The sequence below is a fragment of the Salvelinus sp. IW2-2015 genome, unplaced genomic scaffold, assembly GCF_002910315.2.
Source record: "Salvelinus sp. IW2-2015 unplaced genomic scaffold, ASM291031v2 Un_scaffold4038, whole genome shotgun sequence".
Lineage (NCBI taxonomy): Eukaryota > Metazoa > Chordata > Actinopteri > Salmoniformes > Salmonidae > Salvelinus > Salvelinus sp. IW2-2015.
In genome coordinates, this window is record NW_019945310.1 from 56189 (window position 1) to 71273 (window position 15085).

The 15085-nt window shown below is 44.0% G+C and overlaps 1 long non-coding RNA gene across 1 annotated transcript; it reads left to right on the top strand.

The window, feature by feature from the left end:
• Positions 1–13320: 13320 nt before the first annotated feature.
• Positions 13321–14613, top strand: LOC139026163 (uncharacterized). The gene is made up of 3 exons (XR_011477873.1): positions 13321–13447; positions 13956–14268; positions 14468–14613. It is a non-coding gene; the product is annotated as an uncharacterized lncRNA (long non-coding RNA).
• Positions 14614–15085: the final 472 nt, after the last annotated feature.

Sequence of the window (15085 nt, forward strand, 5' to 3'; positions counted from 1 at the left end):
AACAAAAACAGGCAAAAATGTGTAAAAACAGAGGACCATTTTCTATATGTTTAAATATGTATAAATTAAAACAAATACATATCTTAGTATACGAAATAGCTCCTCTCTCTCTCTTGAAATAGTATAGTATTTTCCATCTTGGAGATCACATCCAAAGTCCAAGCCTGGACTAAATACAGCAAAAGTTAGGATCTTGTGTCTTGCAAAGATGTCAAAATATGTTGGTCCAATTGTCAATTTTGTAATGGAGATTAATTGTCTTTAGAGATACAGAATCAGCATTCAAATTTTCAACTTTCAGGGGGTCTTGTTATACCAGTACACTTGTGGTTATGGTTCACAGTCATCCTCTCTTGCTGGAGAACAGGCACATACCCCTCAAACAACAACCCCTTAGCTTCCAGTACACACACACACACACACACCACACACACACACACACACACACCACACACACACACACACACACACACAACACAACACACACACACACACACACACACACCACACCACACACACACACACACACACACACACACACACACACACACACATTCAAGCTGTGCAACGACTAGGTATGCCCTTCAAATAATCAAACACATACAGTGTGGTTCCTAGTGGGACAAAATCCTGCGGCCACTCCAGCAACAAGGTTGCCTACCCAGCGCCTAGTCAAAGGGTTGTCTGCCAATCATTCTTTAGCTGGTTGAGTTAAATATTGCCCTCTGCTGGCACTGTGTCAAGACTGAAGGCCTCTGGGTACATTAGTGTTTGTTTGGTTTTCAGTGGTCTCTCATGTCAGTGTCCAGGGTATGATTTAGACAGTATTCCCAATATTCTAATTCTGCTGTTATGGTTGTTTCCTTTACTTTGTTGATGACTGAGATGTGAGAAGTCCTGGTAGGTTGACAGGGTTCCATTCCTTTGTTATGACTGAGATTGAGAGACCTGGTAGGTTGACAGAATTCAATTCCTTTGATATGACTGAGATGGATAGTAGGTTGATAGAGTTTCATCTTATTGCGTTCATATGGTGAGGTCTTTCTGATCTGTGATAGGAAGATAAGGAAAGGGACAAGAAAGGAAGGAAGCAGATTGAGCCTAATGGGCTGTGGCCTATAGTGTTGGGCCACTGACTTTGTAGTTGATTGTGGAGTCCAGTCACTGACTGTGTAGTTTATGGTGGAGTCCAGCCACTGACTGTGTTAGTTGATTGTGGAGTCAGTACATGATGTGTTAGTTTATGGTGGAGTCCAGCAACTGACTGTTTAGTTTATGGTGGAGTCAGCCACTGACGTGTAGTTTATGGTGGAGTCCAGCACTGACGTGTAGTTTATGGTGGAGTCCAGTCACTGACTGTGTAGTTTATGGTGGAGTCCAGTCACTGACTGTGTAGTTTATGGTGGAGTCCAAGCCACTGACTGTGTAGTTTATGGTGGAGTCCAGCCACTGACTGTGTAGTTTATGGGGAGTCCAGCCACTGACTGTGTAGTTTATGGTGGAGTCCAGCACTGACTGTGTAGTTTATGGTGGAGTCCAGCCACTGACTGTGTAGTTTATGTGGAGTCCAGCCACTGACTGTGTAGTTTATGGAGGAGTCCAGCCACTGACTGTGTAGGTTATGGTGGAGTCCAGCCACTGACTGTGTAGTTTATGGTGGAGTCCAGCCACTGACTGTGTAGTTTATGTGGAGTCCAGCCACTGACTGTGTAGTTTTATGGAGGAGTCCAGCCACTGACTGTGTAGTTTATGGAGGAGTCCAGCCACTGACTGTGTAGTTTATGGTGGAGTCCAGCCACTGACTGTGTAGTTTATGGTGGAGTCAGCCACTACTGATGTGTGTTATAATGGAGTCTGTCACGTTCCTGACCTGATTTCTGTTAGTTTGTGTATGTGTTAGCTGGTCAGGACGTGAGTTGGGTGGGCAGTCTATGTTTTCTGTTTCTATGTTGGTTTGGGTACTAATATGGTTCTCAATTAGAGGCAGGTGGTTCATCTCCTCTGATTGAGAATCATATTAAGGTAGGTGTTTTCACATTGTTTGTCGTGGGTGGTTGTCTCCTGTGTCTGTGTTGTTTGCACCATACAGGACTGTTTCGTTCGTTCGTCATTTGTTTGTAGTATACTTGTTCGTTCGTTCTGCGTGTTTTATGTCAGTTCGTCGTTCTAGTCTGTCTACATTCGTTTTGTATTTTGTAATCATTTCAAGTAATATTCGTTTTCTTCTTGTTAATAAAATTCATTATGGCATTTCAACGCGCTGCACCTTGGTCGAATCACTACTCCTCCTCTTCGTTTGAAGAGGAGGAGGAACGCCGTTACAGAGTCCAGCAACTGACTGTGTAGTTTATGGTGGAGTCCAGCCACTGACTTGTGTAGTTTATGGTGGAGTCCAGCCACTGACTGTGTAGTTTATGTGGAGTCAGCCACTGACTGTGTAGTTTATAATGGAGTCCAGCAACTGACTGTGTAGTTTATGGTGGAGTCCAGCCACTGACTGTGTAGTTTATAATGGAGTCAGCCACTGACTGTTTAGTTTTTGGTGAGTCCAGCCACTGACTGTGTAGTTTATGGTGGAGTCCAGCCACTGACTGTGTAGTTTATGGTGGAGTCCAGCAACTGACTGTGTAGTTTATGGTGGAGTCCAGCCACTGACTGTGTAGTTATGGTGGAGTCCAGACACTGACTGTGTAGTTTATGGAGGAGTCCAGCCACTGACTGTGTAGTTTATTGTGGAGTCCAGCACTGACTGTGTAGTATATGGTGGAGTCCAGTCAATGTATAGGTAGAACCTGATCCAACAGTTATATCCGTAGAGGGATGTGTGTTCACACAGATTAATACAGGTCAAATTCTAATGCATGTGCACGCACGCACGCACGCACGCACGCACGCACGCACGCACACACACACACACACACCACACACACACACACACACACACACACACACACACACACACACACACACACACACACACACACACACACACCACACTGGACATACTCTTTTGTCTCCATAAGACACAATTAAGTCACATGAATAACAATGTTTGTTCAGGAGAATGTTGCCATTGATAAACACTAATGTCGTTCAGAATGTCAACACCCGTTATTTACCAAGAGAGGGAAGGAAAAGGAGAGAGAAAAGGATGTTCCACCATCACCCTGTTACTGCTTCAATACAGGGCCATTTTTTTAGTCACCATCACCCTGTTACTGCTTCAATACAGGGACATTTATTAGTCCACCATCACCCTGTTACTGCTTCAATACAGGGACATTTTATTAGTCCACCATCACCCTGTTACTGCTTCAATACAGGGACATTTTTTATAGTCCACCATCACCCTGTTACTGCTTCAATACAGGGACATTTTATTAGTCCATCATCACCCTGTTACTGCTTCAATACAGGGACATTTTATTAGTCCACCATCACCCTGTTACTGCTTCAATACAGGGACATTTTATTAGTCCACCATCACCCTGTTACTGCTTCAATACAGGGACATTTATTAGTCCACCATCACCCTGTTACTGCTTCAACACAGGGACATTTTATTAGTGTTTGTATTGGACCTGTGTTTTTAGTCCAACTTAGTGTGTCGTTCAGGTAGAGTTACAACAAACACACATGGACACATGCACACACAGTGGATGTTAAGAGTTACACCTGGTGGGACTCTGTTTCAAACAGTGGAAGTCTAGAGAAGGAGGAGACATTGGCGCACACACACACACACAACACACCACACACCACACCACACACACACACACACACACACACACACACACACCACACACACCACACACACACACACACACCACACACACACACACACACACACAATCACAGATTTCTACAGATTTGAAAGTGGGTGTCAATGTTCTCTCAAGAACAGAATGTTGGATTCTGCATTCCAGCAACGTTCAGCAAACATTCTGATGTGTTTGGATAAAATGGTGCCATTGTTGTACTTCTGACCTTTGTCCCTAAAGTTACAATAACTGAGGTTGTGTTATAAACTGGGTGGTTCCAGCCCTGAATGCTGATATGCTGACAGCTGTGGTATATCAGACTGTATACCACGGGTATGACAAAACATGTATACTTACTGCTCTAATTATGCTGGTAACCAGTTTAAAATAGCAATAAGGCGCCTCAGGGGTTTGTGATATATGGCCAATATACCACCACTAAGGGATATATGCAGGCACTCTGCGTTGAGTCATGTGTAAGAACTGCCCTTAGCCGGGGTATATTGGCCATATACCACACCCCCTTGGACCTTATTGATGAATTATACCACGTCATACAGTATCGCTAGTGCTACAAAATCTAGCCAAGGTGAAACACATTGACAGTGCTTAAGAACTGAGGTCCRGTMTCTCTTAGCTGATAACATGTGTCCCTAMCAATGTAAGGGTGGTGGGTTCGATTCCCGCTGGAGTCACACACCCTATACTAAAGATGTATGCACCCACTGTACTATAAATCACTTAGGATTAAAGGAGTTGCTAAATAGTTGCTGAAAAATTAACACCCATTTTTACTGAGTTACAGTTCATATAAGGAAATCAGTCAATTGAAATGAATTCATTAGGCCTAATCTGGGAATACAGATACTGTACGCATCTGTTGGTCGTAGATACATTAAACAAAAGGCAGGGCGTGGATCAGAATAACATCAGCTTCTCCTTCACATAGAGGTGATCAGGCTGTTGATTGTGCTTGTGGGAATGTTGTGCACTCCTCTTCAATGGCTGTGGGAATGTGTCCCACTCCTCTTCAATGGCTGTGAGAATGTTGTGCCACTCCTCTTCAATGGTGTGGAATGTTGTCCCACTCCTCTTCAATGGCTGTGGGAATGTGCCCACTCCTCTTCAATGGTGTGGGAATGTTGTGCCCACTCCTCTTCAATGGCTGTGGGAAGTTGCCCACTCCTCTTCAATGGCTGTGGAATGTTGTCCACTCTCTTCAATGGCTGTGGAATGTTGTCCACTCCTCTTCAATGGCTGTGGGAATGTTGTCCCACTCCTCTTCAATGGCTGTGGGAATGTGTCCCACTCCTTCAATGGCTGTGGAATGTTGTCCACTCCTCTTCAATGCTGTGAATGTTGTGCCCACTCCTCTCAATGCGTGGGAATGTTGTCCACTCCTCTTCAATGGCTTGTGGGAATGTGATGTCCCCATACTCTTCAATGGCTGTGGAATGTTGTCCACTCCCTTCAATGGCTGTGGGAATGTTTGTGCCACTCCTCTTCCAATGCTGTGGAATGTTGTCCACTCCTCTTCAATGGCTGTGGGAATGTTGTCCACTCCTCTTCAATGGCTGTGGGAATGGTGTCCCACTCCTCTTCAATGGCTGTGAATGTTGTCCCACTCCTCTTCAATGGCTGTGGGAATGTTGTCCACTCCTCTTCAATGGCTGTGGGAATGTTTTCCACTCCTCTTCAATGGCTGTGGAATGTTGTCCCCCCTCCTCTTCAATGGCTGAGGGAATGTTGTTCCACTCCTCTTCAATGCTGTGGGAATGTTGTCCACTCCTCTTCAATGGCTTGGGAATGTTTTCCCACTCCACTTCAATGGCTGTCGGAATGTTGTCCACTCCTCTTCAATGGCTGTGGGATGTTGTCCCCCTCCTCTTCAATGGCTGTGAGAATGTTGTCCCAATTCCTCTTCAATGCTGTGGAAATGTTGTCTCAATCCTCTTCAATGGCTGTGGGAATGTTGTCCCCCTCCTCTTCAATGGCTGTGGGAATGTTGTCCCACTCCTCTTCAATGGCTGAGGGAATGTTTGTCCCAATTCTCTTCAATGGCTGTGGAAATGTTGTCTCCAATCCTCTTCAATGGCTGTGGGAATGTTATCCCAATCCTCTTCAATGGCGTTGGGAATGTTGTCCCCTCCTCTTCAATGGCTGTGGGAATGTTGTCCCACTCCACTTCAATGCTGTGGGAATGTTGTCCCCCTCCTCTTCAATGGCTGTGGAATGTTGTCCCCCTCCTCTTCAATGTCTGTGGAATGTTGTCCCCTCCTCTTCAATGGCTGTGGGAATGTTGTCCCCTCCTCTTCAATGGCTGTGGGAATGTTGTCCCACTCCTCTTCAATGGCTGTGGAATGTTGTCCCAATTCCTCTTCAATGGCTGTGGAATGTTGTCCCACTCCTCTTCAATGGCTGTGGAATGTTGTCCCACTCCTCTTCAATGGCTGTGGAATGTTGTCCCCCTCCTCTTCAATGCTGTGGGAATGTTGTCCCACTCCTCTTCAATGGCTGTGGGAATGTTGTCCCACTCCTTTTCAATGCTGTGGGAATGTTGTCCCCTCCTCTTCAATGGCTGTGGAATGTTGTCCCACTCCTCTTCAATGGCTGTGGGAAGTTGTCCCCCTCCTCTTCAATGGCTGTGGGAATGTTGTCCCCCTCCTCTTCAATGGCTGTGGGAATGTTGTCCTCCTCCTCTCAATGGCTGTGGGAATGTTGTCCCCCTCCTCTTCAATGGCTGTGGGAATGTTGTCCACTCCTCTCAATGGCTGGGAATTGTCCCAATCCTCTTCATGGCTGTGAATGTGTGCCCACTCCTGTCAATGCTGTGGAAGATGTGCCACTCCTCTTCAATGGCTGTGGAATGTTGTCCCCTCCTCGTTCAATGGCTTGTGGAATGTGTCTTGTCATCTAATGTTCCCCCTCCTCTTCAATGGCTGTGGGAATGTTGTCCCCCTCCTCTTCAATGGCTTGAGGAATGTGTGTCCCAATTCCTCTTCAATGGCTGTAGGGAATGTTGTCCCACTCCTCTTCAATGGCTGTGGGAATGTTGTCCCCCTCCTCTTCAATGGCTGTGGGAATGTTGTCCCCCTCCTCTTCAATGATGTGGAATGTTGTCCCACTCCTCTTCAATGCTGAGGGAATTTGTCCCACTCCCCTTCAATGGCTGTGGGAATGTTGTCCCACTCCTCTTCAATGGCTGTGGAATTGTCCCACTCTTCAATGGCTGTGGAATGTTGTCCACTCCTCTTCAATGGCTGAGAATGTTGTCCGCACTCCTGCTCAATGGCTGTGGAATTGTGTCCCACTCCTCTTCAATGCTGTGGAATGTTGTGTTTTCAGGCTACAGTCTTGATTCTCCACTGTTCCTGATGTTGTGTTGTCAGGCTACAGCCATGATTCTCCACTGTGTTCTGATGTTGTTTGTCAGGCTACAGTCTTGATTCTCCACTGTTCCTGATGTTTTGTTGTCAGCTACAGTCTTGATTCTCCACTTGTCCTGATGTTGTGTTTTCAGGCTACAGTCTTGATTCTCCACTGTGTTCCTGATGTTGTGTTGTCAGCTACGTCTTGATTCTCCACTGTGTTCCTGATGTTTTTTCAGGCTACAGTCTGATTCTCCACTCTGTTCCTACTGTAGCCTGTATGTGTATTATTTAATTGAACTTTATTTATACAGTTATTCTCCTTGGGATATCTTTTACAGTAAAGAACTGTTGTAACTTGTACTCTACTGTGCTGTTCCATCTGGCTCGACGTCAAGGTCTTTACATGCTGTAGTCTGTTGTTTGTATCTTGTACTGTACTGTTTCTGTGGAAGTATGCTTCGAATGCTCTGACTCATGCAGGGATTTTCCATCATAACCTTGTGAAAACAGAGAAATAAAACTTGAGAATTAAACCATGAGAAATAAAACTATGAGAATAAAATATGGAAAATAAAACTATGAAGAAATAAATAATGTGAATGAAAACAAGGTGGAGAAACTGTGATCTCTGGTGAAAGTTACTCAACTGGAGTAATCTCCCTCTTCAAACAAAATGTGTTCTTTGTATTAATACCTCTCAATCAAACAATAAAGGTGGATTCATTAGGATGAATGGCTTGGATGTGTTTGTGTTGTATGTGTTACCTGGTTTCATGTTGTGTAGGATACTATCTGGAGGTGGTTAAAAAAAACAAAGGATAGTTTCACTCAACCTGTTTTTCTATCACTTCTCTCTCTCTCTCTCCTTCAAGCAGTGGAATGATATTAAACTCATCTTTGACTCCTCCCTGGTCTCTCTCTCTCTCCCTCTACCACTGTCTCTCTCTCTCTATCTCTACCACTCTCTCTCACTCAATCTTTCTCTCTTGTTTAGTAAATGTATTGTTCCTCAGTGTATTTTGTGTGATTGTGAGTATTCACACATGAAGTGTCTGTCATCTCCACCTCTGAGTAGACCGCAGATACCTCCATACCAAAGCATACAGATTGTTTGTAGTATACAGAAGCGTTGACTAACCTTCATTCATACGTTCATTATCTCCTCTGTCATCCCTCTCTCTTCCACTCCCTCCCTCTATACAACTCTCTGTCACCCCTTCTCTCTCTCATCCCTCCCTTATACAACTCTCTGGTATCTCTCTCTCTCTCATCCCTCCCTCTATACAACTCTCTGGTATCTCTCTCTCTCTCTCATCCCTCCCTCTATACAACTCTCTGGTATCCTCTCTCTCTCATCCCTCCCTCTATACAACTCTCTGGTATCCTCTCTCTTCCATCCCTCCCTTATACACTCTCTGGTATCTCTCTCTCTCTCATCCTCCCTCTATACAACTCTCTTATCCTCTCTCTCATCCTCCTCTATCACTCTTCTCTCTCTCTCTCATCCCTCCCTCTATACAACTCTCTATCTCTCTCTCTCATCCCTCCCTCTATACAACTCTCTGGTATCTCTCTCTCTCATCCCTCCCTCTATACAACTCTCTGGTATCCCTCTCTCTCTCATCCCTCCCTCTTTACACTCTCTGTCGTTCACTTTTTCCTTTCTCATGTTTTTCTAAGACTGATGTTATTTTTTCTATCAGGTCCTCTCCTTTTCTCCATTTTTCCTCTATTTCATAGACAAGAACTGAATGATTCACTCTACTTCTATGTTACCTTCCGCCTGAACATTGACAGGAAATTGGAGTGACCTGATTGCCATGGAAATGAAGGTGAAAGCAAATGACAATTGGATGAAGAAGTAACCTGACAGGGTAATTGCGTCAGAACAGTGGAAGGCCAGAAAAGGAGAATCCGTTGGTTCTCTCTCATATACATCACGTCAGGGTGAATCCTAACTTCAGGTCCAATTTTCATTTAGTCTCCATATGACATCAATGCATTACTAAGTGAAAGTTTGACTTAAGTGGAAGTTAGGATTCACCCCTGCGTGTAATTGTGATGAAACAGTGGAACGCCAGAAAAGGATACTTTAGCTCACACACACACCAGCGCGCGTGCGCACGACACACACACTGGCATCTAAAACATAGGAGGCTTCTGAGGGGAGGCATGCTCATAATAATGGCATGGAAACCACGTTTGATATCATTCTATTGACTCCATTTCAGCCATTATTATGAGCCGTCCACAATACAGTACGTTCACAATACACATTCACTCATCAAACATGAAATATCACTTTTCTCCTATGAATTGCTAAATGCTGCTTCTCYTATTGAACTAAGAAAAAACAGACAAATGCTGACAAAAGGCCTTTATCGGAATGAAAAGTTAACCAATTGTTATGAGATACTTCACAGAATGTCCCCCAAACGGCACCCTATTCCTTAAATAGTGCACTACATTTGACCAGGACTCACAGGGCTCACAGTGCTCAGAGTCCTCATAGTGCTCATAGAACTCATAGAGCTCATAGGACTCATATAACTCATATAACTCATAGGGCTCATAGGACTCATATAACTCATAGGGCTCATAGGGCTCACAGTGCTCAGAGTCCTCATAGAACKCATAGAGCTCATAGGACTCATATAACTCATAGAGCTCATAGGACTCATAGAACTCATAGAACTCATAGAGCTCATAGGACTCATATAACTCATAGGGCTCATAGGACTCATAGGGCTCATAGGACTCATAGAACTCATAGAGCTCATAGGACTCATAGGACTCATATAACTCATAGAGCTCATAGGGCTCATAGGGCTCATAGTGCTCATAGGACTCATATGACTCATATGGCTCACATGACTCATAGGGCACATAGGGCTCATATGACTCATAGTGCTAATAGGACTCATAGGACTAATGGTGCTCATAGGACTTATTGTGCTCATAGGACTCATTGTACTCATAGGGCTCATATATAAGGAAAAGGGTGTCATTTGGTACACTGCCTTTATGTGTATTGGAGTCAGACCTCAACACGGACAGTAAGGCCTCCTGTACTGCGTTCCATCTGGCTCCACGTCAAGTCTTTACATGGCTGTTAGTCTGTTTGTTTGTATCTTGTACTGTTACTGTTCTCATCTGGCTCCACGTCAAGGTCTTTACATGGCTGTTAGTCTGTTTGTTTGTAATCTTGTTACTGTACTGTTCCATCTGGCTCCACGTCAAGGTCTTTACATGGCTGTTAGTCTGTTTTGTTTGTCATCTTCTACTGTGCTGTTCTGTGGAAGTATTCTTCGAATGCTCTGAATCATGCAGGGATTGTTCCATCATAACCTTTGTGAGAAACAGAGAAATAGAAAAACTATGAAATAAAACCATGAGAAATAAAACTATGAGAAATAAAACTATGAGAAATAAAATGATGAAAAAAAAAAAATGTGAATGAAAACAGGTGGAGAAACTGTGATCTCTGGTGAAAGTTACTCAACTGGGAGTAATCTCCCTCTTCAAACAAAATGTGTTCTTTGTATTAAATACCTCTCAATCAACAATAAAGGTGGATTCATTTAGGATGAATGGCTTTGGATGTGTTTGTGTTGTATGTGTTACCTGTGGTTCATGTTGTTGTAGGTGGAACTATCTGGAGGTGGTTTAAATAAACAAGGGATAGTTTCACTCAACCTGTTTTTCTATCACCTCTCTCTCTCCTCTCTCTCTCTCTCTCCTCTCTGTTCCTTCTCTCTCTCTCTCTCTCTCTCCTTCAAGCAGTGGGAATGATATTAAACTCATCTTTGACTCCTCCCTGTGTCTCTCTCTCTCTCCCTCTACCACTGTCTCTCTCTCTCTATCTCACCACTCTCTCTCACTCAATCTTTCTCTCTGTGTTTAGTAAATGTATTGTTCCTCAGTGTATTTTTTGTGATTGTTGAGTATTCACACATGAAGTGTCTGTCATCTCCACCTCTGAGTAGACCGCAGATACCTCCATACCAAAGCATACAGATTGTTTGTAGTATACAGAAAGGCTTGACTAACCTTCTTCATACGTATTATCTCCTCTGTCATCCTCTCTCTTCACACTCCCTCCTCTATACAACTCCTGGTATCTCTTCTCTCTCTCATCCCTCCCTCTAACAACTCTCTTGGTATCTCTCTCTCTCATCCCTCCCTCTATACAACTCTCTGTCATCCCTCTCTCTTCCCACTCCCTCCCTCTATACAACTCTCTGGTATCTCTCTCTCTCTCATCCCTCCCTCTATCAACTCCTACCTCTCATCCCTCTCTCTCTCATCCCTCCCTCTATACAACTCTCTTATCCTCTCTCTCTCATCCCTCCCTCTATACAACTCTCTGGTATCCCTCTCTCTCTCATCCCTCCCTCTATACAACTCTCTTGGTATCTCTCTCTCTCTCATCCCTCCCTCTATACAACTCTCTGGTATCCCTCTCTCTCTCATCCCTCCCTCTATACAACTCTCTGGTATCTCCTCTCTCTCATCCCTCCCTCTATACAACTCTTTGGTATCCCTCTCTCTCTCATCCCTCCCTCTTTACAACTCTCTGTCGTTCACTTTTTCCTTTCTCATGTTTTTCTAAGACTGATGTTATTTTTCCTATCAGGTCCCTCTCCTTTTCTTCCATATTTCCTCCGTCTTTATGAAGAACTGGAATGATTCACTCTATTTCTATGTTACCTTCCGCCTGAACATTGACAGAAATTGGAGTGACCTGATTGCCATGGAAATGAAGGTGAAAGCAAATGACAATTGGATGAAGAAGTAACCTGACAGGGTAATTGCGTCAGAACAGTGGAAGGCCAGAAAAGGAGAATCCGTTGGTTCTCTCTCATATACATCACGTCAGGGTGAATCCTAACTTCAAGTCCAATTTTCATTTAGTCTCATATGACATCAATGCATTACTAAGTGAAAGTTTGACTAAGTGGAGTTAGGATTCACCCCTGCGTGTAATTGTGATGAAACAGTGGAACGCCAGAAAAGGATACTTTAGCTCACACACACAGCTGCGCGCACACACACTGAGGCATCTAAAACATAGGAGGCTTCTGAGGGGGGGATGGCTCATAATAATGGCATGGAACCCCGTTTGAAATCATTCTATTGCCATTTCAGCCATTATTATGAGCCGTCCACAATACAGTACGTTCACAATACACATTCACTCATCAAACATGAAATATCACCTTTCTCCTATGAATTGCTAAAATGCTGCTTCTCTTATTGAACTAAGAAAAAACAGACAAATGCTGACAGACAAAAGGCCTTTATCGGAATGAAAAGTTGTTGTTATGAGAATACTTCACAGAATGTCCCCCAAACGGCACCCTATTCCTTAAATAGTGCACTACATTTGACCAGGACTCATAGGCTCATAGGGCTCACAGAGCTCAAGTGCTCATAGGCTCATAGAGCTCATAGGGCTCATAGGACTCATAGGGCTCATAGTGCTGCATAGGACTCATATAACTCATAGAGCTCATAGGACTCATAGCTCATAGGACTCATAGGGCTCATAGGACTCATATAACTCATAGGGCTCATAAAACTCAAGGACTCATAGGGCTCATAGGCTCATAGGCTCATAGGCTCATAGCTCATAGGACTCGTATAACTCATAGAGCTCATAGGGCTCATAGGGCTCATAGTGCTCATAGGACTCATATGACTCATAGAGCTCATAGGGCCATATAGGGCTCATAGTGCTCATAGGACTCATATGACTCATAGTGCTCATAGGGCCATAGGGCTCATGACTCATAGTGCTCAGAGACTCATAGGACTATGGTGCTCATAGGACTTATTGTGCTCATAGGGGTCATATATAAGGAAAAGGGTGTCATTTGGTACACTGCCTTTATGTGTATTGGAGTCAGACCTCAACACGGACAGTAAGGCCTCTCCCACTGTCCTCCCACTGCTCTGACACACACACACACACACACACACACACACACACACACACACACACACACACACACACACACACACACACACACACACACACACACACAACAACACACTGTACACACACAGCCCTCCTCTTCCTGTGTATCTGGAGGAGTGTTCTGTTTTGGGAATTCCTGTCACGGCCACCTGAACACTGAATGAGTGACTTCCCCTCGTCACTCCACCCAGGTGTAGAGTATAAAGAGCAGAATGAGCCCACACACAAACTGATAAGGACAAAGAATGTGAAACACACAGAGAATACTGTACACACACACTTGAAGTCTACTTCACCACCACTCCAACGTGACATCAGGACTTCACGACTCACAGGTAAAACACACAATTTAATGTATTTTAATCAATTATACCTGTCAACATTTCAGTTGGAATTTTTGTAAGTCACTTTGTGTCCTCTAGACTTCATCTTTAGTTAATTTCGCACTGTTTATGTAAAGTATTGAATGGAAAATTGTATGTAAATTGGAGTTCTTAAAGTCCGTTCGTTAGATAACACAAGTTATTTTAGTGATATGTACAATGTGATATGAGATATGGTCATTACTTAAGTGAGAATTATTTAATGTCTCCCCTCCCTTGTCTCTCTCATTCCTCCACCTTTCATTCCATTTCTCTCTCTGCTTCACCTCCTTTCATTCCCCTTCTCTCTCATGCCTCCCCCTTCATTCCCTTTTCTCTCTCATGCTTCCCTCTTCATTTTCCCTTGTCTCTCTCTGCTTCCCTCTTTATTCCCAATCTCCACCCAGGCGTTCCCACTACAGCTCGTTAACCCTGAGTAACCTCTCCTTGATTTGCTCTCTGTCCTTTTGTGTCTCTGTAGGTTGCAACAGGCTCACAGAACCAGGAAGATACTTGATATTGGACTCTGATCATATCTCACACAAGAGAGAGTTATTAGAGACCTCCACCAATCTCCTTGGACCCTCAAGACTTTATGCACTGCCATGCAGACCTCCCTCCTCTTGATGGCGCTGTACCTGTCCATTCCAGGGGGCACCCAGGCCTTCAAACCCCTCATCTCAGGGAGGGCTCGGTCACCACACCGTGACATCACACAGAGGGCTGTATTACGCAAAACCGCCGAGGTCTGCCGCGCCCTGGCTGCCGCCCAGGGGCGGGACTTCAGCCTGCCGGTGAGTTGACTATTGGTAATGTTGTGACAGACTGGAATGAGCTACTGGAAATAACTAATGTTTTTTGTAATTAGTTCTATAATAAGGACATTGTGCTAATAAGACATTTTTTTCACCAGACTAAAGTAAGTCTCTTACTTGTGAGTTTCCCCTACAAACCAATTAATAAACCTGTCTGTCTCTCTCTCTCTCTCCAAAGATTGATGACAGTCTCTCCATCGTCAAACTACAGAAGGCCTGCTCTGCAGACTCCTCCTCTTCCTCCCTCGTCTCCACCATCCTCTTCCAGAGCGCCTTGTCAAGATGTACCTTAGCAACGCCCTGGTGGACATGGCGTTTGCTCTGAGCAAAAGTGAGGATGACAAGATGATGACGAGAATGATGATAATGGTGATGATGAAATGTGGCGCATGATGATGATTATGATAATTGGTGATTGATAATGGTGATGAGGATGTTAATGATGATTCAATATGATGATAATATGCCAATTATTATTTGGATTATGATAATGGTGATAATGCCAATGGCGATGATAATGATGGCTATGATGAAATGGTGATGAAAATTGTGATGATTATAAGGTTGATCATGATGATGATGATAATGGTGATGATGGTGATGATAAGGGTGATGATAATGGTGATGATAATGGATACGAGGATGATGATGGTTGATGATTGTGATGATAATGGTGACACAATGATGATGATGATTGATGTCGACATGATGGTGGATGATGATGATGATGACGATGATGATTGATGATGATGATGATGTGAGCCAGGCGCACCACTTCGACGGGGAGACCGTTCCA